We start from the raw sequence: 16,104 nt of genomic DNA, 5'->3' as shown, positions 1-16,104 counted from the left end.
ACCGATTTAGCATTGAACTCATGTTACATTGTTTGACTCAAAATTGACAGTTTTTAAAGCTCTGAATTTTTGCAGCAAAACCAGAAACATTTTGAATTTCATTTCTATCTGCTACAGAGACTGAAAATTCTATTATTTAGTAGAAGCGCTGACACTTCTGTTGAATTTCCAGAAAATTTAAAATCGCCCAGAGGTTTTACAGGAAGTTTTAGGTGTCAATGGGTTAATGACAATGCCCTATAATGTCAACCAGAAATGATGATTCAAACTCTACTATCACAGATTTTTCATTTTTAAAGTTCTTCAGTCCCTACTGATGCTATCTCCAGTGACATCAGTTGAGGTAGTTAATCAGACTTCAGCCACAGCTCTCTTTAGAGCCACAAAAGGCTTTAAACAACTTTTTAACACAACTTTGATGTGGAAATTGATGCACCTTCCATTCAAATATGAATTTATCTTGAGCCATTAAGTGACCAGTGACATACATGTCAAACTGTAGGAAATCTGATGTGAAAGATCTCAATAACCTCTAAAGTGACTGGCACTGAGGACATTGCATTCACTGTTAGTGACCTGTCAACCACCTTGCTTTATCATCTCATCCCTTTTCTTCTAAATGGGATCATTATTTAGACAGTTAACATCATATTGTCTTGAAGAAGACTTGAAACTACCCATTGAGACCATAATCTTGCCACAAGCATTTTTACTTAGCGTTTTTTTTTTCTTTTGCAATCAACAGTGTCGCCCAATGCTGGACTTTTAAAAGATTGCAGGCTTAAGACACTTCCACATTATATTGTATTGTATTGAAGAAGAGTTGAAACTAGCGATTCAGACCATAATGTTGCCACAAGCTTTTTTAACAGCTATCAAATAGAGTGAGAAGTCGTCTCATTTTGTATTGAGATAGATAGGACTGGACTCTTCTGCAACTCATGGTGTCTTTTGAAAGATTGCAGGCTTAAGGCCGCGTTAAGACTGCCAACCAAAATTCGATTTTTAGCCCATCCAGATTGGAACTGGATGGCTCTTTTAAATTCTGAATAGTCACAAATCACATGAAATCATGAAATGTTTTACTGACTGTGCCTAGAGTCCGTACTGAACTGGGGAAAAGGGCATTTAGTTATGCTGCTCCTTTTTCATGGCTTTTTCACAGCTGCAAAATGTGCTAAAACTTAAGGAGCTGGTTTCTCTAAACATGTTTAAATGTCTGCATGTCTGTCTGTACATGCTTTGTTTGATGATGTTCTGACTGTGACTCTATTTTTATGTTCTCTGTTGTTTTTAAATGATTGTTTGTAACTAACTGTGCTGCTGCCTGTCTTGGCCAGGACTCTTTTGTAAAAGAGATTTTTAATCTCAATAAGACTTTCCTGGTTAAATAAAGGTTAAATAAAATTTAAAAAAAAGCAAAAAAACGATTTTTGCAGACCGGATCGAAACCACCTTTAGGAGGTAGTTTCAGATCGCATTTGGACAGATGCGTCTCAGTCTGAACCTCCAAACACTCAGATCGGTTTTGACTGTCCGTGACATCACTCTACACGGCGTAGCGCGCGCAGCGCGGAGACGAGGTGTCCACCTGCAGCCACGCCCGACTCATGCAGCCGACGGGGGCGTCCATCCGCCCGGTTTCTCCCCTGGTGCGTCTGAGATGTTCTGCACCTCTACTGGACAGTGATAAGGCCAATATACTGAGGTGACCTGCCTCCATCATGTTTGTTGTTGTTGTTCTAGTCGTGTCGCAATTATATGACATCAGACGCTCTGACGCCGTTACTATAGCAACCTGTCAGATCAGTCGATAATGTGGCCCAGTCTGAACAAAGCCATATCCGATTTGGACACTTGCTAAAAACAGTGTGGACAGTCAGCCCTAAAAATCGGATCTGAGTAGGAATCTGATTTGAATCAGATTCGCCTGCAGTCTGAACGCAGCCTAAGTCACTTCTGTATTTTCTTCACTGCTCAACACGAGGGTTAAATGTAGAGGCACGTGGGTAAAAATTGATACTTGACCGATACAGGACCTCTGTCACATGATATGTTGTATGTTCGGGGGAGGGATCATCGCCTGTGTTGCTGTTCAAAGAACAGAGACAAATCGTTTCTGCCGTCGGATGTGAATTGCCTCTTTGATCCTTCTCCAGATATCCACCAGCTCCTGACCTCATCGATGACCTTGACCCCTTTCCAGTCGGTGCTGTCACCGGTCAATGACAGATGTGCTTTCAGTCTCACCAATGCAGCTTCACTAGAGCTATTAAAAGGACTGTAATGTACTCCTCCCTGTGTTGTCCTCTTGGGGGAAAGGAAGGGTTTTGTCCTCGGGGTGTACAAACACATCTGACACTACAGACTCCAAACCATACATCACTATCTCCTATTGTGTGACAACCTTCTGTATTTAGGTCACATGATGACACCTGAACAAATTCCATGTGCTGAAGAAGGACATACCCCAGGGTCAAAAGCTCTTGAAATAGCTACATAACTGATGTTTGTAATATTTATCACAGTTGCTGTTGTGTTTGCTTCACATTTGGTATAAACTCACAGACAGAAAAAAAAAAAGCAAGCAGCTGTGTAAAACACATCATTCAGCTGGAGGCTTGTGTGGAACCTCCATAGTCACTGTTTACAATTCACTGTTTTGCGATTTGAAGAACAAGGCATTGAGCTGTCACTCTGAAAGTAAAGCGCCCAGGGATGAACACAGCAGTGTGACAATATGATCCCACAAAAACATCCCAGGGGAGACAAACACCGAGCAACAGAAAGACTTTGTGGGGTTATACCATAATGTCACTTTGCTCTGCAATGAAACTGTAAGTAGACATGAATGGGGAGAAGACAAAATGAAATAAACTGACGCTAAAGGTACACAGACAACATTACAGGGACATAAATCTGAATCCACATAATCTGACTGTGGTTTCTAAGTGCAGAGTTTCTCTCTGTGATTGTAGAAAGATGCTATATCATCAGTACATTTAAAGTTCAGAACAGTTTCACATCATTTCTCTCTTTTCTTCCTTCATTATTGTGTTTCTCGCTCCACTAGCCGGCCAAATCCCCAAAGCGGAGAATAGGCACGCCTTGAGACATGCTGTCTCCACTGCTAACAAACTGACCTACTCTCCTTTTCATGCTCTGCACACACATTTACACCTATTCCTGTGTTCAACCCTTATCTGTATCTCATATTTCTCAGCTTCACATTTTTCATGTATCTTCCCAATCCTCTTAAACAAATCTCAACAACAGCAGGGGGGTGATAGCAAACATCTTTTGTAAGAAGAGCTTCCTTCTTGAAACTGTGCACACTGCAGAACATGATAAGACCGTAAAGGAACTGATAAAAAGTTCTATATGGTTAAGCCAAGTTAGCCAGACTTAAAGGAATATGGGGACTTTTAGTGAGCTAAATTATGTAATCACCTTTTGTTTTATTCAAAGATGTTCCATCCAAACTCTAACATAAATTATGATTTATTTTTTTTCTTAGGTTATCAAGTTTACTGATATACTGTATGTTTTATGTGGTAATTATGTTTGATGTTTGTTTGTGTCTTGTTTAGTTTTGATGTGTTAAGGTTCTTGTTTATTATTGTGGTTTTATTTATTTATTTGGGTTGGTTTTGTGATTTTGTTGCTGTGTTTTTTGTTTTGTTTTTGTTTTTCTCTGTGTGTTTGTCCATTGGTGATTTGTGTTGTGTTTTGTCTAAATTAATTTAAAAAAAAAAAAATATATATGATTTTGTGGGTTCCAAAATCTATTTGTTTCCAAAGTAACAAGAATTTGAACGTGTATGCACTAAATGTGCCCCCCCCCCCCCCCCTTTAATTTCTGCAGAATATACATCTGTGTAATCTACAACTACATTCATCAGACCTCTGACCGATAAAACACTTTTCAGTTATGTTTTATCTAATCTTGCTCACCCAAAGTAAACCTTTGTCCCTTGCACACTGAGAAAATATTTGTTTAAGTGAGAAGACAGTGGATAGCTGCACACTTTATTATAGGTCCCATTACGGTATTGACTACATCAAAGTATTTAAAGACACGTTTCCATGAGGCCCCTGGATAAAAACAGGTTGGATGTGCACACGAATATCCTGTTGTACTTCATATTTGTCTGAAGGGCAATCAGTCATTCCTGTTCATGTGCAACAAAAGAGGCTCTCCATTTCTCTTATGACTCAGGGCTACATTTTGTGCCTTGTTGGTGCAGAAGGCAGCGCGTCAGTCACATAATCTGAATGTCGTCAGTTCGAGCCTCACACGGGGCAAACGTTTTGTTTCGTCTCTAATAAGGTAATTTTCATTGAGAGACAGACCTGAGGTGGGAGTGTGCTATCATCCCAGAGGCCTGCTTGCTGGAGAGCTGTGCTGCATGAAATCTGTTTATTGAGGTTAAAAACAATTGATGCTATATAAAGAATGTTCCAATAATATATATATATATATATATATATATATATATATATATATATATATATATATATAATATATTATTGGAACATATATATATATATATATATATATATTTGCATATATATATATGTGTGTGTGTGTGTGTGTGTGTGTGTGTGTGTGTGTGTGTGTGTGTGTGTGTGTGTGTGTGTGTGTGAGAATGACCACAATTACGGCTGGATAGTACAGCAAAGAATGATCCAAGGCAGGTTTGCGGTGGGTCACAGAGACAATTCTTTATTCAACCATGACAGCATAGAGTCCTCAGTACAAAAGCCACCCCGGTTGTTAAAATGGCGCCTATTTATAGGGTGTCCCAGCTAATGACTGAGGGAGATTCCATCTACCGGGATCAACTGCCTAACAACATGCTGAACCCACCATTTTATTCCTACATTCACCCAAACCTCATCAGTACTCTATATACACCCCATTTACATCCGCTAACAAAGAAAATACACACATCCAAATCATCTGCTAAAATACAACACAGACATCTCTTTCACCCCCACACCAATTTACACTTGGTTGCCCCCGGAACTATAAAAGCGGTGTCCGTTGCCTGGGGAAGCCTTTTGCCTGCACACCTTAAAGACAAAGACTGGTGGGTATCCAATACACTTGGCTTATTCAATGCACACTCATATAGCAACACAATCCACGTTCTTAACTTGGCTCCTTGTTTAAGCAATTCATACATTTTAATAGGTACATTTAACCCCATGTCCCTCTGCTCTAGCTGAAACTGCGTGGCCCACACAGCACCAGCAAAACCAAGACCTGACAAAGGACAACAAGTATGGTTAAAAGATATTCAATAAATATGATACATTTATTATTTTTATTATTATATTAATTATTAATATGCATATGTAGTCACACTCAGTCTAAAGTGCGTGGTGCCATGTGTGCAAGCCAGGTGACGATGTGCTCTTCGTCACTATATATATATATATATAGTATTACTATATGTATGACTACTTTTGCTTGTATTGTATTCTAAATAAGATAAGTCCTGTCAAAACACTTGTATGCACAATAACTTAATAAATATTAGTAAAAATAAGTAGACAGTGTCTGTCCGTGTTTCAAGACGGGCGTCAATGCACCTGGTGTAAATATCCTAAAGACAAGGTAGAGCCCTGCCTATATAGTAAATTCAGCCAAACAGACCACTCATTGTAGGGTCTTGCAGTCCTACTTGGTGTGGGGTGCTGTTTCTGCACCAGGCAGTTATGTTGCCTGTCAGGACGCTCTCGATAGTGTAAGTCACATGCACGTTGTGGAAAGACAGTCCTGTCCATGGCCAACATGGCCGACATGACGCACTGAGGACAACCAGCTGATTTACAGTAGAGCCTGGATGAGAGGGTGCAACGAGCACTGAGCATAGGTCTGGGTGAGGGGTGCAGTAAAGCCTCTAAACACTCACCCCCTAATCTTGTGTAGCTCACTCAAAACAGAACTGCAGGAAAAGCACAGGTGTAATTTATTCAATAAATATTGTCTGCATTCCACTTAGTAGAGGCCCGGTATTGTGCACATTGGCTCACTGTAATACTACTGGGACACGTAATGGAACTGAGCCATTGTTTACATGATCAGTTTCACCTGTGCTTTTTCCTACTGTGTTAGAAAAATTGCATGAGGAAACCTTGAAAATTGATAATCTGTCACCAACAGAAAAAACCTCACCATTTTTCTGCACAGTTCGTTGATGGGGAAATGAAGAGCTGGAGACGTCCAAGTTTCTCAGTTTAACAAAGTTTTATTACAATACGTCAAAAAATCTGCACTTTACAGAGATCTCCGGGTTCAAAAACTCATGTCCCTGAATACAAACAGACGTGTTTCAGTTCGTGAAGTCTGAACCTCGACTCTCTCCCTGAACCCATTAAAATACTAACATTTGTTTACAAAACATGCTTGGCGATTTCCTCCAGGAAGTCCCGCCCTCTTGATCGCTGATTCGCCAGTTTTAATTAATACAACGGCACGTCAATGCCACCTGGTTGCTTGCTGCCCCGGACAAGGCCATCCTGCCCTGGCCTCTTCTCCAGAACATTCAACAAAAAACCTCCTGCCTTGTTGTTGTGTCTCACAAAGATAGTATGTCTACAGAGTCAAAGGAATTTCACTGTCTCACATAGATTCTAAAAGTCTAAAAAATATGAAACAGACAATGAAATATATGTAGTCAAAGTTTCTAAACCAAAATTAACACACAAACATAATCATTGTATCAAAATCATATTGCCTGACTTAATATAAATGCACAGATATTTATTACACTCAAGGTTTGACCTTTGATAGTAACCTGCGTCACTCACAGAGACAGAGAGCAGAGACAGACAACAGGGACAGACACCAGGAAGTCAAACAACAGAGAAGCAGAAATAAAGCATAACATAATTTACCAATATAGAAAATAATCAATTATTTTAACATGTGACAAGTCAAAATGGTCACCATAATCAGATCAAGTTTATTTCATTTTTTTCACACATGCAATAGCCATTTTTGTCCAGCAGAGAGCAGTAGTGACGCTGCAGAGAGGAAAACAGTAACTGCGTTCACGGTCAGATGGGGAGTAGAGGAAGGCAGGACGCTAACAAGCTATTAGCAAGGCTGAACAGAAACTATACATTCAAGATTAACAGTTTATTTTAGTGGTCAGCTTAACAAAGTCCGTCCCAAAGACGTAACTGGTCGAAGTTCCGCAGAGGGTTTAATGAGTTTTGTGTCTTATGACTTAGCATTTAACGTTAGCTCTGCCGTTTGTTTATTTGTTTGTTTGTTTGTTTGTTTAGCAGTTGAAGTTCTATCGGAGTAGAAATTCAAATCAAAAATAAAGTTAATACAATTAGAAAGAATTATTAGATAAGTTCTGGTCATGTTCCTGTGTGGTTGGCTAGTGTCAGAGTTTTTTTTTTTACATGATGTCCAGCAGCTAAGTGGGTTGAATGTGTAGTACACTTAAAGCTAACTATAGTGAAAATTCATTCATTTGGACTTTTTTTTGAGTGATGTCAGTGCCAGATCTGGTAATATTTTAATTTAAAAGTGAATATTAAAATGTATCTGAATCCTTATTCAAGGTTTTTTTTCCGTGTATGTGTGTGTGTTCTCCTGATAGTTTTGTGAAAGAGCTGAATCGCCGATGGACGCAAGTTTATTGGAGTAGCAGGGTACTTATGGCGGTAACAAGAGGACTGATTGACTCCACAACCCTTCATCATATTGTAAAGGTAGGCATTGAGATCCTTCTGATGTGCACACAGCGACCCTGTTGAGCTTTATATGTGTATATGTGTGAAAGACAGTTAGTCACTCGTGTTCTTGTTCAACAAAATCACCTCTCGATTTTTCCCATGAAGAATTGCAGCATTTCCAGCCTCGTTGGCGCAGTAGGCAGCGCGTCAGTCTCATAATCTGAAGGTCGTGAGTTCGAGCCTCACACGGGGCAAGTGTTTTGTTCGCCTTTGCCTGTAATAAACCTGTTTCCATAAAGACACATAACGTTGTTAGCAGTGTTTTCTCATCCCAGAAGCCTGCTTTGCTCCTCACTGGGGTGCTGTGCTCCATCTGCAGAAACTGTAGAAGAAAACTTATCATAATTCTACTTCATCATTTAGTCAATATCGCTGATGTTTTTCATGACTAGCTTTTGTGTTTTGAGCCTTGTTGGCGCAGTAGGCAGCACGTCAGTCTCATAACCTGAAGGTTGTGAGTTAGAGCCTCACACGGGGTCAGACTTTTTCCTTACTTTATCTTTCATTTAATAGTTTTCTACAGCCAAATAATATAGCCCTCATTAGAGCTTTATTGTCCACTGAAAGAAACATTTTGGTGAACAATGTTTTATTATATTTGAAAATTATAAGAAGACAATGACAATGTGTTTTTCTTCACTGTAGCTTTCTCCTTCTTTCACATACAAGCATGGGACAGGGCAGTGTGTTCTCACAATATGTGATCTTGTTTAGGCTGATATGCGCCTGTTACAAAAACATACACACACACATTGTGTATCACAACCTTCGAAGAGACTTGACCAGCTTTTGTTCTGTCCATGTCATAGGTAACTGGCCAATAGGATTCAGAGCTCACGGTGTCTGTCATGGTTTAAGGTTGGGCTTGTACCCCTCTATACCTGTTGGACCTGAGTCCAACATGCTGTCCTTTGACATGCTGCTCCTTCCTTTTTCTGTCCTTTGTGAGTGGGTTTCCTGTCCACTCTGGTCTTTATTTTTATCTTTTGTATCATTAGTGGCTAAATCAGCAGCAGTTTAATTAAAGACATATTTTTTTAATGAAGTCATTAGGTCATTAAGCCATTAGGTAATAATGCAATTAATTTTCAGATCAGTTGCCCAATTGTTTTAATAACTGATAACTATTCCACAGTCAAAATAGTTGTTAGTTGAGCACCATTTTGGCAAACAATACAATATCAATGGAAGGTGCTGTACATGTAAGGTAGTTATGCTGTCATGTGAGCATTCGTGGTTCAGTAGTAGAATTCTTGTCTGCCACGTGGGAGACCTGGGTTTGATTCCCGGCTAATGTAACATTTCATTTATGCTGTTTGCACTAGCAGAAGTTAGGGCGTTGATTGAATAGTGGTAAGTGCTGACTCTGTGTTACTTGAAAAGAGTTTCAGGTGAACACAGGGATCAAGGGACAGCAGTTTACGATCCTCTTCCGTCACACTCCAAACACATGCAGCAGTTTGTCATAATCTGAAGGATGAGGCTTGAGCCTCACACGGGGCATCTTTTTTTGCTTTGTTCAGTCTTTGACTGGGATTAGGCTATTTTGAGTTAAAGAAACATATGTGTTGGCAAGGTGTGCTGATCCTGGGAGCCTTGTTTGCGCCACATTCAACCACTACAATATCAATGGAAGGTGCCGTACGAGTACCGGTAGTTATACTTTCATGTCAGCATTGGTGGTTCAGTGATAGAATTCTCACCTGCCACGCTGGAGACCCGGGTCCGATTCCCGGCCAATGCAACAAGACTTTACGCTGTTTGCACCAGCAGATGTTAGGGCGTTGATTGAGAACTCTGGCTCTGCACGACACATCCAAGCCACAAAAAGCAGTACCACGTAGAGGCTTGTGCTGGTTGAAGTTGAACTCACAGTGTTGTTCTTGGGTTTCCTGTCCACTGTGGTCTTTATCCTCCTATAACCTTCATGTGAATGCAGCGTGTCAGTCATTCGCATTTCTGATGCGTATGTGTTTGAACGTCTTTGTACCTGAGTGCTCTGTGGACATGTTTCTTTCTCTGTGCTTGGCAGGTCCTCACAACTGATGTTTAATGTTGAAAGTGGTTGATAGACTTCAAATTGAGTTATTTCTTTGTGAGTGGGTTTCCTGTGCACTATGGTCTTTATTCTCCATTAGGACTTGAACAAAGAGGGGGAGGGACAGCAGTTTACTGTGATGTGTGAGTATGGGAAGAAGAAACAAATCTGTGTCATGCTGACCGTTGAAAACACATGCAGCAGTTTCACCTGAGAAGTAATGCTGCCTTTTGAGCCTCGTAGGCGCAGTAGGCAGCGTGTCAGTCATTTGCATTCCTGTTTAGTCTTTCTCAGGGATTAATAGCCTGGCTAACACCAGACTAATCACAAATGAGATCAGTCTGGAAACCAGCCGTTCATTTCTCCGTAGAGGAGGTGTGGTTTACGATCCTCCAGAGCCGTTTATTGGGCGCTTAGAATGTCTATCAAAAGCGTCTGTAGGTAGCTCTTAGCCAATCAGATCAGTTATACCAGATGACGTATGTAGAGCGACAGAAATGGATGTTTGTTGTGTGTGTGTCTGTGAGAGAGTGTTGCTTGCTGCTTTGCTTCTCCAGTTCTCGCTTTCTGCAAGATTATTTATTTTTACGCCTTATTACCCCTCATGTCATTCAGCCACACACATCCACTGATTTTATGGGCAATAGACGAGCTGCTGGGGGTCTCTCGGCGGCTCCGCTGTCCCCCAGCTCGTAGCGAGATCACCGGCGTTACAGCAGCAAGCGGTAGCGGGGCTAGTTGGTAGATTAGGCTTTTGCCAAATCCTGTCGGAAGCAAGGCTAAAACATCCTTTTTCTTGGTGAAACAGGAGTGTAAAGGCTCTTAACTACTTAAAACGCCTTACAGCTAAAGAGAGTTTTGCGTCTGCTGCAGCCATGTTGGATCCGTAAGAAAACTACAAAACTACAAGCTTCCGTCTGCCGAGTAGTACGCGTCATCGTCTTGCCGTCTCTCCCCGTTCTGTGATTGGATCCTAAAACAGGGCTAAGAAACCTCCCTGGTTGCCAGACTGCCTGGAGGTTCGAAATGAAATTCGAGCGCGCAAGGCAGTATGGGTATACCCAGGCTAAGGGATTAAGCTATTTTCAGTTAAAAACACAATTGTGATAGCAGGTTGTTCTCATCCTGTGATCATGGTTTGCTCTTCGCTGGGGGGCTGCGTGCTGCAACTGTAGAAATTGTTGAAATAAAATCATCACAGTGAAAATTTTCTTAACTCTACTTTATAGTTCAGTCAATATTGTTAATGTTTTCCATGCACAGTGTTTTCCCAGGAGCCCTCATAATTCATTGTCAACCGAAAGAAACATTTTGGCAAACAATACAATTTCAGTAGAAGGTGCCGTGTGTGTAATGGTAGTTGTACCTACATGTGAGCATTGGTACTTCAGTGGTAGAATTTTCACCTGCCACCTGGGAGACCTGGGTCCGATTCCTGGCCAGTGCAACTAACTTTCATGGGAAGATGAAACAAATCTATGTGCCACTGAGCCTTGCAAACATATGTGGCCATTTGGATTGTGCCTGATTCCTATCCAATGCAACAAGCTTTTTCTGCTGTCAGCCCTTGCACACAGAGGGTATATTGTTTGTAGGATGACCAGACATTTCTGTTGTTCCTGTTGGAGATTGTTATTTCCCCTCCATTCATTTTTTGCTGGGTTGTAATTCAGCATATGGGTTGAAACTTCATGTCGACAGGTTCCCCTTGGTTTTCTAGTGATGGTCAGTTTTAAGTCTGGTAATGAACACAGGTGTTCATTGGATCTTGAAGTCAACATTCACAAATCCCCAACACCGTTACAAAGAATTAAAAATGTCAGACATTCAGTGCTGAGACCGTCTTTGCAAAAACAATCAAGCCTAGATGCACTGTGAAAAAAAATCTGTTTAATTCACGGTAAAATACCGGCAGCTGTGGTTACCAGAACATCACCGTAAAAAATACAGTGAGCGTATGTAAATGTAAATATCAGCAAAAACTGTAATTTATACTGAATAATCCCATTACTTTTAGGATAATTGTTTCATCGTGGTATTCCTCCATTAACTTTGCATGAAAATTTTAGATTTTTACAGCAAAACTGTGTGTTTTCTACAGTTTATGGCGGTAGAATTTAAAGTTTTATACTATTCTTTGATTTACAGTAATTAAAAGTATATACTACGGTGATCTACAATGTTTAATTTTACAACCTATTTCTGATGCAATTTGACAGTTTTTTACTGTAATTTTTACAAACATCTTTTACAGTGTGGTTACATGTCCCCACATCTTATTTCCAGTGATAACCAGATTTGAGTGACAGAACTGACTATCTTTAACCTCTGGTTTCTTTCCTGTTGACATAGTTTTCTTTCATTAGTCCCTATGAGATTTTCCAATCACTTTGTATCTATATCACACCCTGAGAAGCTACTCATTGATTTGACAGTGTGTTCCTACATGTATCGAGTCATGTGATATCTAACTTGAAGGTTTAGAATAATTAAGTTACTGTGCTTCCCTTTTAGTTTCTGTGGGAAACTACCCATGAAATAGACAAGTGATCTCCAGAGACTGTCTCCACTGTAGAGAAGATTAACACATTATCTGGATGGAGATGTACATGACTGGGGGCAAATTGCAGAGAGGGTTTGATGGAAACTGCAAACTGTGAAATGATTTTTAGCGTAGTCTCATCAATGTTTATGGTGTTGAAGATGTGAGCGGTGACATTCAGTAGTATACAGGGTGTACTGGAGTGCAGACAGAACTGACACACACTGCTTTGTTCCAGTAAGCTGCCTCCTTTTTCTGACTCTTGTCTCACCAGCATCTGTAATAATATATTAGCTGTCACACTTGGAGGGGTTTGGAATACATTTATGTATGATCATATTGGAGTAAGTTAATAGCAATTGTACAGTAAGCTTAAGAAAACACATAGTGGTACATATGTATGCCTAGTACATATCTGCTTATATTTATATACTTAGTTGTCTTAAACGGTCAGATCCTTTATTTTTGTTTTTTACATTATTCTGTAGCTTTGCAGTAGTGTTCCTTATGTATTCAAATCCAAACTTTTGCTATTTTGTTGAAGTATGTGTGTTTTAGGGTCAAAATTATATTTTTCCAAACCCTTCTGAAAACTTTTCCCCACATGACCTGATGTAGGTTTCTGGATGATGACTTTGCTACATATATATCATTATCCATAGCCAGTGCGTATTGCCAACGGCGGTCGGTACGTTCCCTGTTAGGAGAAGCAGTGTACCGACACGGAAGCTAAGCAATGTACAGCCGTGGACGCCAAGTTTGGATCCGAGTAACAAACAGAATAACACACTAACTGATAACAGCGGTGGAGCATCAGCTCCTGTGTTCTGTGAGGTAAAATAACTGTTTTCGTAGTCTGGTGTCTGAGGAGAGACTGGTATGTACTCCTGTGGATGAGGATTTAAGCCACCTTTAAAAAGGAACACAAGAAAAGTAATATCGGTTTAAGTATATGTAATACTTAGAATATTTTCACCCCTTAACCTTGTCGTCAGATAGACGGGGACCTGAAACCGTGATCTATGCTTTTTTTCGCAGTCACCAGGCTCCTTTGACAAAATCAGCAATTTTACCTTGTAGAACAGGGGAGTAGCAGATCTTAAGTTACCGCCTAATTTAGTTTGTTTGTTTGTGTTATTGTGTGTCTGTCCGATCTGGACTAACAACTGGATATAAGCATCCATAACAGTATATTCTGTTCAGTGATTTCCAAACTAAGCACAACTAACACTGACCCAAGTCTATATCATGCTAATAACCCTTGCAAACATATGGAGTAGGCAGCGTGTCAGTCTCATAATCTGAAGGTCGTGAGTTTGAACCTCACGCATCTGTTTTGTTTTGTCTTTCTCTGGCATTAAGGTATTTTGAGTTATATAAACATAGCAGGTTGTTCCCCTCCTGTGAGCATGGTTTGCTCTTCACTGGGGGGCTTTGCTGCACCTGTAGAAACTGTTTAGGTCAAAGTAAAATCACAGTGAAAATGATCTTAACTCTACTTCATATGTCCATGCACAGTGTTTTCCCTGGAGTTTCCAAACTAAGCACAGCTAACACTGACCCAGTTGGTGATAGTATTCATAGCTAACTGTGGTAACATAAGTCACTGCTTTTTGCTAGGGCTGAGTGGGTGTTTCATTTTTTAAAAATACAGAAAAGAATGCCACTGGAGTCTGCCTTTAATGCATTAGTTTTATCAGATGGATGCAGCCTTTTATTGTTGGAATGATAAATAAATGTTAAGTAGATTTAAACCTCAACATAATGGAAATTGGTATTAATCATCCAGGTTGCTCCTCTTCTTCACATTATTTCCTTGTTGTGTTTGCAGACTGTCGGCAGATGTATCAAGGCCTGTTCCTCGCCAGTCGTGAGAAGCTTCTTGCTGCCAGACTTTAATGTTGCCAGAGCTTATATAATGCATCACAATAAGCATAAAGCCTGAGTCTGGTTTTGCAAAAGTTTCTCTGCTATTGGTGTTTCATTTCCCCCAGGTTGAGTGCTTTTAATATCCGCCTGCACATAACTTTATGTAATGTTCTGCTTACTGTCACACTGACAGAAGGATCAGATGGACAAATATTCAAAATACAAATACTAACAGTCAAAATAAATTAACTACAGTGGATAGATGAAACTCTTGAAAGGTGGCAGAAGGTAAAAATGGATTAATTAAATTTTTATCATTGTATCAGAGTGCTGTAACAAAGAAAGTCGGGGGGAAAAAGCAACTTCAGCATCTTTCACAATCAAATTTTTAGACAATTGTCTACAACAAAATCCATAAATCATTGACAAAACCAAAAACTGTACTATATAGCACTAGAGTATTCAGAATAGTGTTGTAAATGTGAACTAAATAACTAATCTGTTTACATTGTTACAGATATAAAAAATCTTTCCTGCCACATGCCATCACACTGTACAATAACAAATAGCCTGGTTCATTACATACAGTCGTTATGCACTTTATGTGTTTTTTATGCACACTGTTCATTGTCATCCATCTATCTATCTATCTATCTATCTATCTATCTATCTATCTGTCTGTCTGTCTGTCTGTCTGTCTGTCTGTCTGTCTGTCTGTCTGTCTGTCTGTCTGTCTATCTATCTATCTATCTCTCTATCTCTCTATCTCTCTTTCTCTCTTTCTCTCTCTCCAGGCTTTAGGGAAAAAGTTACCGAACTATAACGTATCAGAATGAAACAACCTTTTCAGTGTTTTTGTTGAACCTTTACTTTGTGATTTGTTGAACCATTTCATGGAAAATTAACCCTCTTTGTTCATCATAATTTGTACAGTATAATAGAATAAATGGAATTCACTCAAATTGTACAGCTCATGCATTCAGTTTTCTTTTTTAGTTTATTAAATATTGACCAACCTCAATGCTCAAAAGAACATCTTTAATAAAAGATGTAACGTAGAGATGAGGACTAAACTTTGATTCAAAATGCACATACAGTTTGTCCTTAATTTTGGCTTTGACGAGATATTTAAACACTACAACGCAAATGATTCCTATAGATGAACAGCATATCCACCTCCACAAAAACGGAAAAGTGTGAGAAGTGTGTGATTTACTCCACATAAAAACCTTCTTATTTATTCTATCCCCTGCCATTTTGATTAGACAACTCCACGGTCAGATCATTCTCACATTTCCAGGGAACAGCATGTTGTGGATTACGGATTAATTACATAGTTATCTCAGCCACACAGAGTGAAAATGTCCAAAGAGTTACAGTGCAGAATATGTCATCATATTGGGAAAACAACTAACTGTTTTCCCTGCAATATCTGACTGTCTCATAGTTTTACTTGGCACTGTTTCAGTGTGTTATGTTTACATACATCACTGTAAGCATGTGCTGTTTTGGAGGTAAAACCGTCAAAAAATTCCCATTTGTATATCTCTTTCACAACAGGAGGCTCTGTCAGACTGAATGCAGTGCCACTGCTACACTGTCTGTGCATTGCCAAACAAGATACACAACCAGCTCTATAATGAGATGACAGCAGTATGTATGTATAGATTTGTCCAGAGTCGAGGAACACAGCAAGTGGTCCATGGCAGTGCAGTCCAGTATTTCTGACTCAGCTTCCGTCTAGTTGGCACATACTGTGTCTCTGGGCGATAAAGCATTGTTAGCACAGAACTAAAATAAGGAACATTCAACAAATACGTTTCCATCTCCCTAAAATATATGGCTTTTGAACTTTGTTGACGTTCACTGGCAGGATTAGTTGACTAACATCCCA

General features: G+C 39.7%; 1 non-coding gene across 1 annotated transcript; it reads left to right on the top strand.

Annotated features, from left to right (window-relative positions):
• The first annotated feature begins 7,882 nt into the window (after positions 1–7,882).
• Positions 7,883–7,955, top strand: trnam-cau (transfer RNA methionine (anticodon CAU)). Its single transcript has one exon. It is a non-coding gene; the product is annotated as a tRNA-Met (tRNA).
• The last annotated feature ends 8,149 nt before the right edge of the window (positions 7,956–16,104 follow it).

This window comes from Centropristis striata, chromosome 1, assembly GCF_030273125.1.
Source record: "Centropristis striata isolate RG_2023a ecotype Rhode Island chromosome 1, C.striata_1.0, whole genome shotgun sequence".
Lineage (NCBI taxonomy): Eukaryota > Metazoa > Chordata > Actinopteri > Perciformes > Serranidae > Centropristis > Centropristis striata.
The sequence above is the reverse complement of the archived record's forward strand: the minus strand, read 5'-3'. Positions and strand labels throughout refer to the sequence as shown.